This window comes from Poromitra crassiceps (genome assembly GCF_964638095.1).
Source record: "Poromitra crassiceps genome assembly, contig: HAP1_SCAFFOLD_559, whole genome shotgun sequence".
NCBI classification, from domain to species: Eukaryota; Metazoa; Chordata; class Actinopteri; order Beryciformes; family Melamphaidae; genus Poromitra; species Poromitra crassiceps.
This window is the reverse complement of record NW_028151849.1, coordinates 8,408-21,947: the sequence shown is the minus strand read 5'-3', so window position 1 is coordinate 21,947 and position 13,540 is coordinate 8,408. Positions and strand designations below refer to the sequence as shown.

At 41.9% G+C, this 13,540-nt stretch overlaps 1 long non-coding RNA gene across 1 annotated transcript; it reads right to left on the bottom strand.

The window, feature by feature from the left end:
* Nucleotides 1–7,253: 7,253 nt before the first annotated feature.
* LOC310771359 lies at nucleotides 7,254–9,394 on the bottom strand. The gene is made up of 2 exons (XR_014552420.1): nucleotides 9,283–9,394; nucleotides 7,254–8,164 (listed from the first exon to the last, which is right to left on the bottom strand). It is a non-coding gene; the product is annotated as an uncharacterized lncRNA (long non-coding RNA).
* Nucleotides 9,395–13,540: the final 4,146 nt, after the last annotated feature.

The window sequence follows — 13,540 nt, the reverse complement described above, 5'->3', positions numbered from 1 at the left end:
AAAAGGCACATAATAAACACACCGTAAAGAATGTATACTGAACTTTCGTAGTCGACAAGTTAGGAATTAATTGACAGGTAGGAAACACCAGCGGCGGCGGGCCGAAGGCTAGATAGAGCAAAGCTGGATCCCCTCCAAACCAGGGATCAGACGGACCCACTCCACCTCATAATAATACTTTCTCAACACCACTGATCTTTGCTTCACACCGGCAGCCCTAACGGCCGGACTGCACAGGAAGAGGCAGAAACTGAACATCTACCGACCCTGTGTGGCTGCAAGGTGGAACTACACTGAACGCTCCAACACAGGATTCCGGCAGGTGGATTAACATTGAGGCGATCAATGTGTTAGGGTTAGGCTATTACCCCTGTCAGTGGCCCTGACCAAGGCAATAGACCCTTCTCACGGGGGCCATTTTGTGTCGAAAAGGCAGGGTAAACACAGGTGCAAGCAAAACACTAATGAGGGTTTCTGACGTTCACATAGCAGTTTGGTTACATTTCCGAGGTCAAGCGTCTTCCTGGCAGTACTTCGCTACACTGCATCACACACACACACACACACACACACACACACACACACACACACACACACACACACACACACACACACACACACACACACACACACACACACACACACAACACACACACACCCACCATGCGCGCGCCCACACACACACACCACGCACGCACGGACGCACGGACACACACACACACACACGCACGCACGCACGCACTGTATAGCACCGCATCATTACGCAACAATATGAATAATGTTATTCCAAAGTGCAGATACTATCATTTGGATGGAGAGCTTGTGAAATTGTGATGGCTCCATCCCTAATGCAAACATATAAATATATATTTGGTCATATTGCTTATTCATGGCTCTACAGTATATGTCATAGAATGTACACTGATGTAATACTATTTGCTATAGTATCTACAAACATAGTTACAGACAGCAATACCACCGATAGACATTGCATTTAAACAAAACATTAATCAATAACAGAACACAGATAGCCTCTTACCAGAAATATGTCGGATTCGGGTTCGGGGAGCTCTTACAGGTGCGTGCGGTGGTCTCCGGGATATGTCTGGCTTTCTCAAGGCAGCGACAGTTAGGCCAGACTAGTAACGGAAATGCCGCAATTTGTTTTCAGAATAAAGGCATTCAAATTCTCACCCAATAGAGAAAACACTTTTTTTCATCGAACGAAACGGCAAACATTGTATCAAAATACTCATTGTCATGTTAAGATTTCATATGGAGTGAATGTGTGCTGTAAAGTTTACTCAAAATTAATATGAAGGTTAACGTTGCAATAATAGTTATATTATGAAAATCATAAAGCGGAAGTCATTACATTCTGGCTGTCTTGACGCTCACATAACTATCGATGCTGGAATTGCGGCGCCCAGGACGAATCAGTCACCCACTGCCACCCAGAAATGCGTAACCCCGCGGCAGTGAACTAGGCTATGAGTTGTGCCAACAATAAACGCTAATATCTCAAAAAGTAATATACATCACATCGCTTAGGCTATATTTTGACATTCTGAGTGAGAACAGAAGTAGCTCAAGAGTTTGATGTAGGCTATAATATGCATGTCGTGTTAAAGTTTAACAAAAAAATAATGTTTTCTTTAGCCTATTATAATTTTCTTTAAAACCAAACTGATGATCAGGACTGTTGCAACCAGCCTGACCTTGCTGTGACAGTGCGACACACTCCTCCAGCGTCCAGCGGCCCCCCCCAAGCCTGCCTAAAATGTCTTCTCTTTGTACATCTGAACAATTATAAGGCCTTCTGAATAGACCTTATTCGATTTACGTCACTCACGTACGGGCACGCCCACCGAAGCCATTTTGACGACATCCTGCGGCGCGCTGTTTAAAAGTGACTGACAGCTGTCAGTGTCATACTTAGGACGCTAGCCAACGTTACTTACTAGCCTATTTAATGCCGTTTTTACTGCTTCAGGAGTTAAATTTTCACAACAGCCATGGTGTGCTGTGTAATACTCGGCTGTAGTAATAGCAGCAATAAAAGTCGGGGCGTTAGTTTTTATTTAATCCCTGCTGTCCGCAAACGTGAAGGGAAAGAAACAGAGGATCTGACGCAACGCAGGAGAGACCTATGGCTAGTTAGGATAAACAGGCGAAACTTCCAAGCAACTCCACACAGCAAAGTCTGTTCACATCATTTTACCACAGGTAAACGTTAACGTTTGCTAAGGGAATAGTTTGTAGTTACTAAATTAACACTGCGCACCTGAGCCTGTTGTGTTGTTTACTAGTCTCGTCTCACGTCGAGGCTAGTTGTTTACCTGCTTAATTGTCTCCATCTTACCGTCTCTCTATCCTGTGGAAGCCCCTTTCTGTCACCACCAAAAAACTAACAAACCACTTTTTTTAATGAGCAAAGTATTATTTATTATATTAACATAATGACAGTTATGAGAAGCTTCCTCATTGACAGTGTCTCATTGAGTTTCACATAATGAAATACTAAGTTGTGATATTGACAAAAACAATCACTGATGAAACATCATTTGATGGTGAAAAAACAAGATAGGCTATGTGCCAGATAACTCTGAATGCCCTTGTATCCACCTGCCCGGGGATGCCAGATGGAAAGTAGCCTATGGCTAAATCTGTTACAAGCATCTCTTCCCCTATGGGGATTCATGTTTTTTTGTACATGTCCCTGCCAAATAAACTAATAAATAAATAGATGTTTTTTTTTGTTCTCCAAAGTCCCCTGCACTTCTAACAGAGCACTTTCTTTTAGGCAAGCCATCATACCTACATGACAGCACTCATCCTGACTGGGCTCCCTCACTGAAGCTGGCAGGGGAGACAGCAGAGACTGGGAGAGGAAAACATATGAAATCAGGGAAGGCAGAAGTGCTGGTCACAGTGGCCAGGTACCACAGGCTGCAGCAGCGTAGAAAACAGAAGATGGTGGCAAGTACAAAGAATGTGGCACAGGAACAAGACAGTTCAGGGATGGACACTACTGAGGCTGTTGCAGATGAAACTGTTGAGGAAGACAGGTGCACATCTGAAGTGAACACATGCACGTCTGACTCTGACATGTACTCTAAAATAAAAGCTGATCATCAGAGACTGCTTACTGAGAATATTACACTCAAACATCAGCTAGACAGTGAAAAGATAACCATGGAGTCACTCAGAGACAATGAAAAGAAAGTCAGATATTACACTGGTTTACCCAGTTTTGCTACATTAATGGTGCTCTTTCACTCCATTGAAGGCTTCCTCACCGACAGCATCAAAACTTCACTCAACAAGTTTCAGAAACTTATGTTGGTACTGATGAGACTCCGTCACCACTTCCCCGAACAGGATCTTGCCTACAGATTCGGTGTTTCACAGTCTACAGTGTCAAAAACCTTTGTGTTATACATGTTTTGTACGTGAAGCTTAGGAAGTGGATTTTTTGGCCACAGAGAGAAGAGCTTTGGAAGTCTATGCCAATGACCTTTCGACAACATTTTGGGGTAAAGGTTACAGCAATAATCGATTGTTTCGAAATTTTTATTGAGAGGCCTTCAAATATGACAGCACGCAGTCTCACTTGGTCTTCATATAAACACCATAACACTATTAAGTACCTTATAGGCATCACACCTAAGGGATCAATTTGTTTCCTTTCTAAGGCATGGGGAGGGCGCGCTACTGATACATATATCACAAAACATTCAGGCTTACTAGAGCTGATTACCCCAGGTGATTTCCTCTTGGCAGACAGAGGCTTTGACATACAGGACAGTGTAGGCTTGAAATGTGCACAGGTTCTAACACCCAGTTTTACTCGAGGAAAGTTACAGCTGTCTGCTGTTGAGGTTGAGTCCACCCGAAAAATTGCACATGTCCGCATACATGTTGAAAGAGTGATTGGACTGGTGCGTAATAAATATGCGATCCTGTCAGAGAAGATACCAATCTCCTACTTGGTGACATCAGGCTCTGAGACAGCAACTATCGATAAGATAACTACAGTGTGTTGCTGCCTAACCAACATGTGCCCTTCTGTTGTACCTTCTGACTAAATGTAGGGTTGGAAAACAGGTTGATACTGCATGTGTAGTGTGACAATGAAATATCTTACAAAAAGAGAGAATTTGTATTAAGAAATATGTCTATTTTCAATGTACATTAAGGCATATTTCAGGCAGGATCTGCAAAATGACACGCCATACTTCAGGGAGTTCACTCTAAAACAAATAGTTAAGTTTATGAAATCAAAAGTTCAGTATGAAATTAGAAAAATGTGCATTTTCAATGTATATTTAAGGCAGATTTCAGTAGGGCTGTCTCGTTTAAAGTTACGATACCAGTATCAATAACAGTTAAGTGGTACTGATACATCACATTAATTTCAAGAATGCTTGCAGTGATTGACTGTCAGCAAAACCATGTCTTTTTTTCTAGGCTTATTTTCCTTTTTTTTTTTTTATATATATCAGCGTACGAAAAGGATTGCAGAATACAGGTATCATTTGAGTTAAGTTTATACATTAATATATTACTTGGTACTGGGTTATTTTAGGGTGGGGTGTAGGGTGGTTATTTCAGTTGATACCTTAAGGTATCGAGTACCAGCCCTAGATTTCAATAGTTCAATATTGAGTATTTTACTTCACTTCACTCCACTCAATAAAACCCTATTATTTTGAAGTGATCTCATTCCATGTGCTATTTGTTCCCCTCTTGACTCTATTTCATTTGCAAATGTAAATTAGACTAGAATAGTCTAAAATCTGTATCGGTCACACTTCGGATCTACACACCAAACAGTACCATTTGCTCCCCTTATTAGGCATGCGTTTCATATTCATACATGAAAGATGAAACCATTTATGAAGGCAGTCCTCACTGTGACAACGGACCACACGGGCACGCACTTTGTATGCTTGTTTGCACACGCAGATGATGTCTGATGGCTGTGGCCTTTTTCTGCTTGCAGGGGTATCCACACGGCTCACGTCAGTCACTGGGTCAGTCGGCATTGCTGATGGACGCGGCCTTGAGAAAAGTTTTCCCACAAGCTCTGGGAGAATGGCTCTGTGAAAAAGAGCTGTATTTCTTTTCCAATGTCTTCCAATTTTTATACCAAAGTCATTCTTTCAAAACTTGGACAAAATTATTTCCAGGTTTATCTGGGCTGGTAAAAACCCAAGGGCCCGTAGAGAAGTTCTCCAAAGAAACAAGCAGGATGGGGGCCTTGCCCTGCCTAATTTTTTATTCTATTATTGGGCGGCCAATCTTGTAAATATTCACGCGTGGTGTAATTCACCCGCTCTCAATTGGTGTGTAATTGAAGACATCTCTTCTCGACCTTCTTCTCTTTCAGCTTTAGTCTGTGCCCCTTTAGACTCTCGCCCCCCCCCCAATTTATTAAAAATCCTATAGTTCTCTCTTCTTTAAAAATATGGAAACAGTTTAGGCGTCATTTCAACCTGCTTGCCCCTTCCCCACATAGTTCTATATGCCATAATCATTTATTTCTTCCTTCTCACCTAGATGCATTTTTTAGTTTGTGGAGAGAGAAGGGTCTAGTCTGCTTTTCAAACTTATACTTAGAGGGTATATTTGCCTCTTTTGAGAACCTCAGTGTACAATATAATCTACCACACTCCCACTTGTTTAAATATATGCAGGCTCGTAACTACGCTCGCACGCATTTTACATCTTTCCCTCTACTCCCGGTAACCTCTTTTCTAACCGACATTCTGTCTCTTCCTAAAACAAGAGGTTTAATTTCAGTCATGTATAATCTCATATTGAACTCGAACACGATCTCTCTTGCGAGAGTTAGGGGTAAGTGGGAGGAGGAGTTTGGACAAGATCTGTCTGATGAATGTTGGGAGGAGGCATTAGTTAGAGTAAACTCCTCATCCTCATGTTCTCGTCTAACCTTAATCCAGTTCAAAGTTCTTCATAGGGTTCACTACACAAATGCTAAGCTTAGTAGGCTGTTCCCTGATACGAATGACATTTGTGATCGATGCGGCTTGTCTCCAGCTGACCATACTCATATGTTTTTCCTGTGTCCAAAGCTGTCTGATTTCTGGTCATGTTTTTTTTAGAACATTAAGTGAAGCCCTTAATATTACACTGAATCCATGTCCGTTTATTTCCATTTTTGGGGTGCCCTCTACATTAGTTAATCTCTCTAAAACTGAATCTGATGTTGTCGCTTTTGCATCACTCATAGCCCGTAGACGCATTCTGTTGCATTGGAAAAGTCAAAATCCCCCTCCTTCCACATCCTGGCTGAGTGATTTAATGTCTTTCCTGTCTTTGGAGAAAATTGGGCATTCTGTGAGAGGATCAATTGCTAATTTTGACAGAAGATGGCAGCCTATTATCTCCCATGTCAACTCGCTCGTGTCTCTGGACCCAAACTGACCTTTATTTTATTATTTTTTGAGATGGACACCCTGAGCATACTTTATTCTTTTTACTTCTATATACTTCTCCCTTTTTTTTTTTTTTTTACTTTATCTTTCTATATGGACTTGTCGATTGCTCACCACCCCCCATGCGACCTATGCCTGATTTGTGTGGTATCATGTAGACTTATTGTTTTGTTAGTTTTTGTTTTGTTTTGTTTTGTTTTTGTTTGTTTGTTTTTGTTTTGTCTGTTTGTTTCATTGTTGTTTTAGTTTTCTTTCTGTTTGTGCCTTTGTCAATTTGAGATTGTATAAGAAAAGGTTGTGCTCCAGTCTGCGACTGGTGCATCCCAAAAGAAAAAAAAGAGAGAAGAAATATCACTGTTCTGTGTGTACCTTGTATATAACTTTGCAAAATTCCAATCTCAAATAAATATATTATAAAAAAAAAAAAGAATCTAATTCACAATAAAAACTAATGTGAAATGAAAAAAAAAAAAAAAAAAAAAAAAAAAAAAAAGAGCTGTAGATTTGGACTTTATTAGCTCCCACAGTTCCATATCTGGTTCTATCCTCTCTATGTGTATATCGTTCTCTGACCATACAACAAAATCTGCAAACTCCTTATTGCATACAAGCAACTGTGTCTGGACCTGGAAATAGTAGGCATGTGAATGTTTGAGCTGTAATTTGCCATTCGATTCTTCCAAACAGAATCTGCTGTCAACACATTCTTTAAGGCTTATCCTGTCATGTGCACAAAGTGGACATTTAACCTCCACTACACCATCACCACAGCAATCACAATGCATTACGCCATCAGGTGTAGCCCCCAGGTGAGGCAGTTCTGGATTTATTACAAAACCACTGGTTTCACATCTGAAGTTGGTGTGTGAAACCATTTTCTGGCGATAGCAACTCAGTGCCTGTAGTTCATGATCACATCCCCAAGCGGTTGCTTTGGTTGTAAACCCTGTGCTTAGAGGGTAACAGATGCTTTTGATGAGACTTGGTGATGGATTCTCAGGTGGTGTGCAACAAGCAGCTTTCATGCGGGAGGCTGTAACTCTGCCAGCTCTAAAGCTATACCAGGCGTTGCTTTTAGACTGTTCTCTTGTCTGCTGTTCTATTGCATCAGCTTGCCTTTGAGTAATGTCAATTGCGATAGCACTACAATGTAGGAGTAGCTCTTGGCTTGTCATAGAAATGCACTGTTCATCCAATAGCTCAGTCAGGGGCTGACATGTGTTGGTGTTGGTCGACACTGGAGCATAGAGCTCAGCATAGTCTGGCATGACAGAGAGCAAGACCGCTTTATCACCTGTAGCATGCAGCTCTCCAAGGAAAGTGGCAGCCTCAGCATCTGTTGGCTCGGACACATCAGGTAGCGTTTGTTTTTCCTTGTATTGTGTCGGTTTTCCTTCTGCCAATGCTGTGTCTAGCCTTTGTTTGATTGTCACTTTTGAATGAAAGTCAATGTTCTCCACTTGAAGGTACTTTTGCTTTGGTTGCCCACTTGGAAGTAACCAATATGCAGGTTTTTCTGTCACAGTTTGGGACTCACGGAGTGAAACTGCTGCCTGGATAGCAAAAAGTACTGCCCCAACATGGCTGCACGTCTCCCCTAATCCTGCCATACACGTGCAGTGCGCAGACAGGACAACGCCATCCTTCTGGGCAATGACCCATGGGTGCAGAGGTGGGGCACTTAGTTTCTGACTGTGATTCACCTGTGGAAAGACAAGAACACATTGTTTGCGATCAAGATTTCAAAATCCAAGAGGCATGATATACTGTACAAGCACTGTACAAGTGTAGCTACTGTTAGCTGCCCGGAGAAAGCAGCTCTAGACAAGTGTGACATAGTTCTGTGGTTATTTTGTTATATGAAATTATAGTAACACATACCTTACAATATAATATAACATAATGCAATTCAATGCAATAGCCCATAGAAGTTTTGTTAAGCTTTATAATATTACATTTGTCTTGAGACAATGTCAAGGAGGTGTTGATTCAACTGGTATGGTATTTTATTTACTAGTGGGGGTCCATGGGAGTTAGACCCCCACCCCACCCCCAGTCTGGAACACAGTGGTCTCAAAAGCCTCAGGGACACACTCAAAATAATCATAAATAACTGATGATACCACTTATTAGATTGGTGATGTCACTCAAGCACTCAATGATGTCATCAGTGAGTGATGTCACCAGATTATGTCATCATGACATCACATCATTGGGTAATTAGGGCAATTACCTAATAATAATAAAAAATCCAGCATAGCTGTGGCCAGACAAAACACACAGTAACTTCTCATTCGTATTGTAAGATTGATTTATTATGGTGGTTTATGGTGTCCTTGAGCAAATACAGTATTTATTGTCACTCTGTATGTTGTTGGTCAGGGTGGTAAGCCACAATCATGCTGCTGGCATTGTAGCTGGTATGCATTGCGTATTATATTGTTTAGATAGCATTATATTGTAAGGTTTGTGTTATTTTGCCCCAACTCCTGCAACGTTAGGTGGCATCATGTCAAGTCCAAAAGTGTAGCCTACTAGCCTACTGACCATGGACGTTATGCTACTACTGATTGCATCAGAGTGCAGCCTTGCTTTCAAAACAGCATCTCAGAGCTAAAACAATGGTTCACCGTTTACTTTAAGCCCCTTCTGCAACTCACTTTCCAGGGTGATTCACTTCACAATGCCATTGAACACATGTTAAAACGTTACTAAGGCTACTTTGATTTGCTGAGGTTAGCTAACGTTAGCAAAGATTGGGCTAGCATGCAAGCAAGTATCAGATCGTATCAAACAAACATGTAACGTTAACGTTATTTACCTTTGCTGTCACGACGATGTTTGATGATGATGATGATGTCGTTGGTGGCACAAAAGTAAGAATGTCAGAGACCTTGCCACAGACGAAATAGTCTTCTTCTTCTTCTTCTTTTTTATTTCCGGCAGTGTAGACGCTACTAGGCGTATTACTGCCCTCCACAGTTCAAATGAAATTTGATGTCTTCTTCATATTTACAGTGTTCATCATGTATCCACCCATAGTACTCCCAATCACTCTATATATATCCATTCTACTGCTCAGTCGTCGGGAACTCATCCCTCAGCGCCTTCTCAATCTCCTCTCCAGAAATGTCCACAACATTCAAGAACCTTCTAGCTGCATCCATCATCATCTTAATCTTTTCCTTTTTTCCCTTGATCTGCTCTGTACAATTAATCACCATGGCCATAAATGTCAAAAATCCTTTTTTGTCCACACAAATGATTTGTTCACCTCCCTTCTGTTTCTTCTCTGATTCCTTTTCAATTTCTTCCATTTTATCACTCTCATTCTCCACTCTTTTAACAGCTTCAGCATATGACATACCCTTCTCTTTTACCCTAATCTGAATCACTTTCACCTCATTTACTCTCCTTGGGCATTGCTTTGAACCCGCATGATGATCACCATCACAGTGTAGGCACTTTGCCTTGTCTTCCTCTAAACACGTGTCTCTCTCACACTCCTTTCCCCCACATCTCCCACATCTCCGGACCCCTCTACACACAGCAGCAACATGACCATACTCTTGACAGCAATAACATCTCATCGGTGCTCTTTCAAACGGCCTTACCCTATAACAACAATAATCCACATACACTCTCTCAGGCAACTCTCCATCAAAGGTCAAACACACAGACAAACTCTCCTCCCTTTCCCCCTCATGATATCGTGTCATTCTCTTTGCCTCCAGCACACCCTCCACACTTTCAAACATCTCAGCCTCTACCGACAGAGGCACACCACTCACCACACCCTTCTTCCTTACCTCAGATCCAAGTACAAAACATGTTACAATAGCTGCACTAGCACGTTCACCTCCAGTAGCCCTATTTCTACACGACTTTATTTCCTTTACAGCTTTGTCTCTCTGCTCTTTTGAAACACACTCAATTATAACTAATCCACTTCTTGCTACTCTAACTGACCTTACCTGCCCAAGCCTCCTCTCCACAAACTCCCCTACTTTATGTTGATCACTAAATATACCATCCTCTTTCGATGAAACCACCCTTATCCCCACTACAAACTCCTGCTTCTTCCTCACTGCTCGACTACACTCACTATCCGAACCTAACCCTTTCCTCACTTTCTTCACTAACTGACTTGTACCACTTGAAACACTCGACAAACTTTTACGTTTATTCTCAATTCCCCTATTATCCTGATCATATTCAATTTCACTCTCACTCTCACTCTCACTCTCCGACGCCATTTTCCACGTGCTCTCTCAGGAAACTACCCCGATCTCGACGAAATAGTTATAGGACTCAAGCGATTTGTAGGCCTTCAGCTCCTGAGACGTGTACGCCGATACTGTATTCACAAGATAGTTGTAGATGTCCGGGTACATTATACCTGGCAATAACGAGTGATCTTTACTCATGTTGGCTATATCTATCTTATAGGGGTCGACACCTCCGACCAAACTTATTTTTTCTTCGTATCTTGTTGTTCTATTTGACGAAGCCATAACTGTTATATGCTCAACTTGCTATAGCTACTGTGTACTCCGCTTTGTTTACGACCGCGGTATTGGCGGTGTCGCGGTAACGTCATCAAAATGGCGCCGGGTAACTACTTCCGGGGTTAGCGAATAAGGTCTATTGACATCATCAATGCCCATGTGCAGATCTGAAACTGTCATGGGCATTGATGTATGTCTGGGGATAGACAGTGTCACTCAAGCAATTGTCTCATCGGTGATGATGTCATCAGTGATGTCACTCGAGCAAATGTGATGTCATCAAAGGTCATTGGTGTGACATCATCGGTGACCTTGTGATGTTATCGGTGATGTCGTCACATCATTGGCGGCCTGGTCACTTTCATCAATGATGACAACACTCACTGATGATATCATCGCTGATCGGTGGGACATCATAGATCAAAGAATAAATCAAATGACTGAATAAAAACGGTAATGTTAGACAGTCCTTCAGTAACAGACTCATATACACGGATTCTGATTCTGACATACAGTAAAGCTCCGCTATAATTAATATGCTTTGATGTGCACTTTGAATGAATGAGGAAATAGGTGTGTCTGGCGCTATAAAAGCTGGAGCTGTCCATGTGGCATTGTGGCACAAGCTCCTGTGCATGAGCATTTTCACGTGCACGAGCTCAGAGCTGGATAGGGGAATCCTAAATTGACAGACCCAGATGATAACCTCCTTCCTGGTATCATTTTGCTCGATTGTGATTGTCTGGTTAAGTCAAACCAGATCAAGGGGACAGATCCTGGATCTGTTTATCTCCATTCATTCGTGGTACAGGCTGGGGTGATGACTGAGGGTTTGGGGTTGGGTTTAGGCCTGGGTTGGTTGACCAGCTGGTTGACCTGAAAGGGGCGCTCAGTGAAGGGTTTATAGGCCTAAGCATACAGTAGGCAGTTTTAGACCCTTTTTAGGGGGGCTTGAGCCCCATCCAGACGAATCCGTAGGTACCAGCCATGCTATGCTAGCTCGCTGGGAAGCGGGTGTAACATAGCTCCAAATTCGGCAACGTTTTTGATTCAAGATTCAAGATTTTTTATTGTCACTCCGTAGTACAAGTACGCACGTGTGAAATTATTATGCTGTAGGCTCCGTTACAGACAAGATGCAGTTTCAAATAGGTGCAAAATCACAGCAAACACAATCACAGCAGCAACAATAGGACAATATAGCTAACTAGTAAAGCAGTTGTGGCAACACTAAAATATGAAGGGTAATAAATAGGTAGTAAGGGAATTAAATATTAAATAGAATGAGATGGAATGTATATTTTTTAAAAGTGTCCATTTGTCCAGGGAGGTGCGCAAATGTCAATAATCCGGATTATTGAGGGTTTATTTATTGAGGAGTCTCATGCCTTGCGGAAAGAAACCCTGCTTTCGGGATGCTGTATCTTCTCCCTGAGGGCAGCAGGGTCATAATCGTCAACATTGTCACAATTGCACAAATCTCAAATTCTCAAAAGTTATTGATACACAGCATCACATTTTTTTCTCTCAAGGTCATGAGGTCTTCAGGTGGTGTTTTGGGGAGATTTCAACTAACGCACTTAGTCACAGTGTTTCTTATTCTGAATTGTGGTTTATGGTATATTTACAGAACATTTATGGAAAGTGAATTGAAGCATTGGAACAAATCCTCACTCTATGGCAGTACACCTCAAATAGATTTTGATCACCACAAATAGATTTTGATTGCCACATATTAATTTCCAATAGTTGACTGCAAACTCCTACTTTAGGGCTTAGGTATTGTCTTGCCTGAACATCATTCCAATCAAAGTTAGGAAATTCCCCTTTTGTTATTTTACTTTTGTTTATGCCTAAATGTTACTTTGCCTACTCGAGTTCTCCCCTGGAAGTGATTTTGGTGTAGATGGGCCACAATTGTATTTAAAGGGATACGCCACTTTTTCGGGAGTTTAGGGGCGGTTAAAATGATACTGCGTGAAACAACCGTTTAAAAGCAGTCTTTCCACAGCCTGTACTGTGCCGTATTTAGGAGAGGAGAAGCTTCCTAGTGCCGACAGGAACCTTGGGAGTTTGAGTACTATTTCATGACATGTTTTGCTTCCCAGGTGCGCTGGAATTGATTATTTGATCACTAACTAAGCCGCTGTCTCTGTGTGACTGCATTGTTTGCTCGCGGCGTGCAAGCGGTGCACCATGGTAGTGAGATCACACCCTGCTGTAAATTCAGCACAGGTTGTGGAAAGACTGCTTTTAAACGGTTGTTTCACGCAGCAGTATCATTTTAACCGCCCGGCTAAATTACTGGATTCCGTAGGATATCTTCGGATCTGCAATCGGATGTCAGAGATGGGTAGGAGAGCGTTTTGAACAGCCGTTCCCCCCTATAAAGTCGAGTGTGACCCTAATACTGCACAAGTGTATAGTAGGCCTATATGGCAGGGGTGTCGAAACTTTTTTGAATGGGGGCCAGATTAGATCATGTGAAAATGCCGGGGGCCAGGTGCTTCTCGCATCATATGGGTTATAAAAAAATAAATCACATACAATAAGTATTTTGTTTACCATCTG